The following is a 7,500-nucleotide window of genomic DNA, read 5'->3' on the forward strand; positions in this document are numbered from 1 at the left end:
TGTGATATAACATCAGATAAAAATATATGAGAAACGAAGCGAGATAAACATGATATTAACCAATAACTCATAAACATTAAATTTGTAATCATATGACACCATAAGAATAAAACAATTATAGGTCAAAATACAATATCCTACACAGTACAGTCGCTTTCTACGCATACCGAATTAACAAGTACTGTAACACAGAGATAAAATAGTGAAAAAATAGGTAAAATAAAAATAAAAATAAAAATACAAGCTCCTGCAGGTAATGTAACTATCCTCAGGTCCATTACCATCCGTCACGTAGGTATTTAAAATACCTTATTACGGAGAGTTTTTAATTCCGTGATGAATATTATTACACAGGCAGTAATTAGAGACGGACAAATTGCGCCGTACGTGAGTGACATTCCCCTGTAAATCAGGTTATAATTGAGCTTATGATTAAAATAATTACGGCTAATTGACATTTAATCATAGCCGGCAAAATCCAACTCGGACTGAGGCTAATGAAAAGTAAAATATGAGTTGAGATATGACTGATATCAACGGGACGCGTATCCTGGTAATCTAACATTCATAACGTGAATGCTGTGTCCATATGATGTTGAGTGTTTCCGTAAAACGTCAGGTCAACATTGCTTTGGGATTCCCTTCCTGCTTCTGTTTTCCAGCTATAAATAGTTTTTTATCCTCCCAGAGACTACATATCTATATGGTTTCATCCAGAGGAAGAGTCCCTCTGCCTATTTCTCGTTTCCATCGATAGAAGCATTAAGGGGCATCAACATAATAGAAAAACATGTCACAGAAATGTCGGTAACTTATCCCATACACATCAACATCAGGTCGATTACAAGTTAATGACTTATTGGCAGTCCTAACCAGTGCTTCTTATGCTTATCCAGCACTGGCCAAGATTTCGGTCTCCACTTACAGTTGCCGACGTGGTTTCAACATGTTTGTAATATGTATGCAACAAGTTTCAGACAAAATTCCAGTCTCCACTTATAGTCGCCGACTTGGTTCCAACATGTTTGTAATATGTATACAACAAGTTTCAGACAAAATTCCACAGTCGCTGACTCGTTTTCAACATGTTTGTAATATGTACGCAACAAGTTTCAGACAAAATTCCAGTCTCCACTTACAGTCGCTGACTTGTTTTCAACATGTTTGTGATATATATATGCGACAAGTTGCCAACATGTTTTAATGCAATGTGAATGCATCACACCACGGTGAAACGTCACAAACACATGTTGGTAACTTATCACAAACCACAAACAGGATGAATATAAGTTAACGACATCTCCCCAGTGCTTCTCAAAATTTGCTGGCCAAATTTTCGTCCACCACATTATATTGTGGTCAGGATGATTTTAAATTTCGAGACCAAACTGACCAAGATTCGAACGAAATGTCACAAATTATGGCAATGAGGTTTTAATTTACCTCCTAAATTATAAAAGAAATTTATCTCAACTAACCCACAGGAAGCAAATAAGATCAAATAAATACTCAAAGCTAAGAATATGCCGAAATAAAAATGCAAGAGGGAAATCGTTTATTATTTTATTATCGACTACAGGCGGCCAAGAGCAAATGTCTGACAATAAATCGACAAAATTAACACCAAATAATAGTTTTAAATACGAGTATATAGAAAACACGAGAGAAAAAATTATCAGTGATATAATAAAAAAAAAAAAAAATAGAACATAAATCAGGGCTAGACATGCGAAAACATAAATGGCAAAAAAATTAACTGCAAAATAAACAGAAAAATAAATAAGCTTTACAGATCAACAATAGCATAAAAACACGTCAAAAACAAAATGAGAAAATATGGTGTAAATACAGTAAAATACGAAAGACGGAATGCAAGACGATAAAAAGAGAGCAAAATTCAAAAAGAAGTAATAAAAAAAAATACAGCCACTAACAAAGAAGAATCATAGAAAAAAAAAAAACTTGAACAACATCAACATCAACAACAGGAAAATGGTGTAAATACAGTACATTACGAACAACGGAACACAAAACGATAAAAAGAAAGCAAATCCAAAAAGAAGAAAAAAAAATACAACCGCTAACAAAGAAGAATCATACAAAATTAAAAAAAATAAAACCTTGAGCAACAACATCAACGACAACAGGAAAACAAGCGCGAAAAAACACTATATAGACAACGCATAAACACACCAACAAAAGCCATTAACAGAAAAAAAAGGAAAAAAAAGAAAGACCAGAAGAGAAAGATGGCGTGGATTAAGCGAATCAAAACACGCAAACAGTCGGAGATTTAAGAGTTGAATCCCACAACTAAACCTAACCTATGTTCACTTTTTTCTCGCCAGCCGCGTGTTATGACAAACTGGAAAAACACACAAAGAGCTTTTAGTTGGCTTTTTTTTTTCTATTGACTCTTCAATAAACAAGTGGCGTTCATTACCGAACGCTTAAAACTGCTATGCAAAGCGGCTCGGTCCCTGACTAAAAACGCAGAGAGAGAGAGAGAGAGAGAGAGAGAGAGAGAGAGAGAGAGAGAGAGAGAGAGAGAGAGAATCAGACGATGTTTTAAACTCGATGTATCAGGCGAGGGATGACTGCCTTAATGGCTACAATTATTTATCAAACGCGCGTATATGATCATTTACAGCTATTAATGGGGATTATTTTTGAGAGAGAGAGAGAGAGAGAGAGAGAGAGAGAGAGAGAGAGAGAGAGAGAGAGAGAGAGAGATTAGAGAATATTTTAAACTCGATGTATCAGAAGAGGGATGGCTGGCTTAATGGCTACAATTATTTATCACCAATGCATATAGCCATTTACACTTTTTAAAGCGGAGAGAGAGAGAGAGAGAGAGAGAGAGAGAGAGAGAGAGAGAGAGAGAGAGACGGGTGTCAGACTAAATGCTTCCTAATACATGTATTATGCAACATAGGTTATCTTCAATGATGGCACCAATATTGTCATGATTTTTCTTTATTAAGATAGGGATTACCTTTATGAAAAAGAGAGAGAGAGAGAGAGAGAGAGAGAGAGAGAGAGAGAGAGAGAGAGAGAGAGAGAGAGAGAGAGCAAAAAACTTCCCCCCGCCCTTCATGCAATATCTATAAAAACCATAACATTGAGATTAAACTATTCAAAACAGGCTGTCGTTACTTGTCAATAAGCAGATAAACGTCCATCAAATAATTCCCAACACCTGAAGAGAACTCGAAAGGTTACCGTGGGTAACTATTAACTGAACTCGCTTTGCGAATGCAATGTGTGATTTAAAATTCAACTATCAAACGGTAAATGGAAATATTCACTCAAAATCATGATCGCCTTGGAGGCCATACTTTCGTAATAGTAATAATTAGATGCTTGCCATCGTTATTAGAGTATTATACCGAGTATGTCATTGAGGATATAAGTAATTAAAAAAAAGGTCGAAATGAAAGTTATGCAAAAAAGTAAAAAAAGTAAAAAGGAAAATAAAGCGAACAAAGGAACTAAAACTCAGATAAATAAATGTAAATATATGTAAAAAAAAATGTCGGAGCCAAAGACAGCAATTATTGAAAAACAATGTGGATAATTAAGTTTTACATCGATAATTCACTAGTTATTTAAATGAAACAGATGCTGAGGTTAACAAAAGTCGAGTATAAATTCTTTGTAACAAATAACCAGCTTTGTCTTCAGTGACCTCATTCTGAGAACTCGTATATTTCTGTTAATTTTCGAGTGAAAATTTAAAAAAAAAATAAAAAAATAAAAATTAAAAGAAATTGATGAAAATGCCATCAAATCGTGCATGAAAAATACAAGAGAAAAATTCGACCACTTTTTGCATCGTGGTCAGGAACAGAATAACTGAAAATTCGTGAAGCTGAATCAATAAATTTTTTTTAGTCGTACTAAAGTATAAACTGATAAGTATTCAGGCCAATTAAAGCACAGTCTAAGGATGTTAACACAGTCTAGGAATGTTAACACTCTCGGAAAAATTTCGGAAAAATACAACATAATCAACGGCCAGAACATTTTTGCCAAGGAGAGAATATCAAAATGACGACGAAATATTGTCTAATCTTAATCCTGAGTAACTTTCTGTCACGCCGATGACCCCTCAAAAATAAAACAAGCTGAAGCTTTAAGTGAACGATAAAGGGCATGAAAAAGATCAGTCTCACACGGATAGTTTTTTTCCTCGTCACGCTGAGTGACAGAATGCCAGCAAAATGAAAACAACCTCAGATGGGTCGTTTTTATACTTAAAACTGAGTGACTGAATACCGCAAGTTTAACCATTTTAAGATGGGGGCTTTTTATCTTCGTTAACAATGAGTGACAGAACGCTGGCGTGACTTAAAAAAAAACATACTTTTTTTTTTTTTTTTGAGCGAAAGTGGATCCCTTTTCCAATCACTCTCAGTGATGGAATGAAAATGAAGCATTCTGTCAGAATGTCTTTTTGTTCGTTAAACCGAGTGGTAGAAACGTTTCGTTAAACCGAGTGGTAGAACGTCTGAAAAGTTACACAATTATAAGCTGGGTAATTTTTTTTCCTAATGAATGGTAGATTCCTGAAAACTTAAAACACTCGTAAGCCAAACTGTTTGTGTGTGTGTGTGTGTGTTTTATTTATTTATTTATTTATTTATTTTTTATTTATTTATTATTATTATTTCTTTTGTCAAACTCAGTGACAGAACTCGGGGAAATCTGAACATTCTTAAGTAGGATATTAGCATTCTTTCACATAATGATGGAGTCACAAAATTATACATTGTTCAGATGGGCTTATCTTTATATTTACCCTGGGGGGACGGGGGATATAGCGAGTGGCAGATTACCGAAAATAAAGCAACCTAAGCATGGAAAATGTTTTTGGACACAATAACAATTTTCGAAAGTAAATTATATTTTTCCTAACTATACAAACATGAGGTCCTTTACAATAAGAATTACTTCAGGTTTAGCCTTAAGAAATTCCTATTGTAAAGGACTCTAGAGGGTTTGTTTATCGTATAGGAACAAATGAATGATTGCATCCGGTACAAATTAGACATTCATCACCATCTTAAGCCACAAACAAATCCCTAGAAATCTTGCAAACCTAGTTCCTTGTAGGAACCTGACTGTGACGCAAATATTGAGAAACGCCGAGACGTGGTTCCTCTAAAAAGATGTCACTCAATCATCCATTACGTCAGTTCAGTGAAGAGGCACATTCTCATATTGTTACTGCTACTGAATTTAAGCTGTTATAGACTTGCAATAACACCACCACCAACAAAAACAACATATACAAGGAAATTAAATCGAGAAAAGACATTACCATGAAAAAAAAGGCCAAGAAATAAAATATAAATAATAAAAGTAAGACATTACCATGAAAAAAAGATCTGAGAAACGCTAAAATAATAGAAAAGAGATAATACCATGAAAAAAAGCATAAAAAATTACTATAACAGACAAAACAGTAAAAAAAAAAAATTTAAAAAAGATAATATCAGGATGGAAGATCTAAAAAAAATAAAAGAATACCAGGATGAAAAAAGAAAGAAAAAGACAATACCAGGAACAGATTAAGGGGGTCCTTTGTGGGAATCGTAAACCAGCCCAAATTGTCGCGAACGATCTATATATACGGGATCCAAGCATCGCAAATTGGAAAAATGGCTACGACCAATTAAGCGCAATTGGCGGTAATTGCCTGTGACGTTGAGTCACTAAAAATAACCTGGAAATAATGAACTGTATTTAGAAACCGTTTAAGGGAGAAATGAGCGACCCGATAGTCTTTTAAGTGTGCTATAGCGCGGAGGAGGAGGAGGAGGAGGAGGAGGAGGAAGGGTGGAAATTGGGTGATGGATTACAGGATAGATTGAGTCATTTTTTTATACATAAAATAGACGTCGTAACTTCCATGGTCACCGATACCAAAATGAGACGAAAGAAAGTATCCTAAAAAAACCAGATTATTTATTTAATTTTCTATTTATCCATTCGTTTATTGATTTTTTTATTTACTTATTTTTCCAAATGACTGGGAGGTGAGAAGGGGGTGGGCGAAAGGCAGAGGTACCATTTTTTCGGCAGAGGCGGCGTGGGGGTGGGGGAGTAAGAAACCAACAAGAATCTATCAAGCTCATTTTTTGGAGGGGTTACCATATAACACAAAAGGAAGGTGGATTTGGTGGGGGAAGGGAGAAGGGGAGAATGGCCGCCGGGGGTGGGGTTGAGGGTTGAGTGCGGCCAAAGACAGCGAGGATTTATGGGTAATAACTGAAATATAATAAAAGCCAATGACCGCCGCTCCACGGCTAACTACGATCAAAAATAAACGAGGCCCAATGGAATCTGAATGGATCGTTACAGTTCATTATTGCTTGCATTTTCTTGATGGGTTGTGTCACTAACACTCTGTTGAAAGCTTTCTCTCTCTCTCTCAAAATTACATATCACATATAAAAGCCACATAAACAAATATATATATATATATATATATATATATATATATATATATATATTATATATATATATATATATGTATATATATTAATTATATATATATATAATATATATTAATAATGGTTAGGCTATTCCTCGGCAGTACAAATCAGGAAGGCGTTGAAGGAGACAGCATTAAACATAAGTCACTTTATTCACATTGCGACGTTTCGAGACCAATGTCTCATCATCCAGGCTAAAATAAAAGATAAAAACTGATATACAATACAGCATTAAATCATTTTTGTTGACATAAAACAAACAACACATTGAATAAAGTAATACAAGGAAATTCACAACATTGAAATACAAGTTACTCTAAAAATGAAATAAAATAAAGCGAAATATATATATATATATATATATAATGAACTGGAAACCAAGGAAGGGTTGAGTAAGATGCTCAAACTGTCAAAAGTAAGAAATAAAAGAACAAAGGACATCACCCATATTAAGCAAATGAAAGATAGGAATGGTACTGTCGTAAAAAAGGAAGAAGACATCCTGAAAAGATGGAAAGAGTATTTCGAACAACTGCTAAATGAAGAAAATGAAAGACTTGTAAGAGAGGATGGACAAGTAAACATGGGAATGGTAATGGGGATATCTAGGGATGAAGTGATACGAGCCTTAAAAAGAATGAGAAATGGGAAGGCAGCAGGACCTGACTTAATCCCAGTCGAAGTTTGGAAAGCCTTAGGAGAGGAAGGGGTAGACATCTTGTATGATCTGATGGTAAAAATATTCGAACAGGAAAAGATACCAGAAGAATGGCGGGAAAGCATATTGATACCTATATTTAAAGGTAAAGGTGATGTCCAGGAATGCAGTAATTATAGAGGTATAAAACTAATGTCTCACACGTTGAAGATTTTGGAAAGAATCATAGATAGCAGGCTGAGAGAGGAAGTTAGAATAGGGAAGGAACAGTTAGGATTTATGAAGGGAAGCGGCACAACGGATGGAATATTTTGCATAAGGCAGCTAATGGAGAAATTCAGA

General features: G+C 34.9%; 1 protein-coding gene across 1 annotated transcript in view; it reads left to right on the plus strand.

The window, feature by feature from the left end:
- Nucleotides 1-7,500, plus strand: part of LOC135197362 (chromatin assembly factor 1 subunit A-like) — a 20,291-nt gene that overhangs the window by 6,844 nt on the left and 5,947 nt on the right. The window lies entirely within an intron of this gene.

This window comes from Macrobrachium nipponense, chromosome 23 (genome assembly GCF_015104395.2).
Source record: "Macrobrachium nipponense isolate FS-2020 chromosome 23, ASM1510439v2, whole genome shotgun sequence".
Classification (NCBI taxonomy): domain Eukaryota; kingdom Metazoa; phylum Arthropoda; class Malacostraca; order Decapoda; family Palaemonidae; genus Macrobrachium; species Macrobrachium nipponense.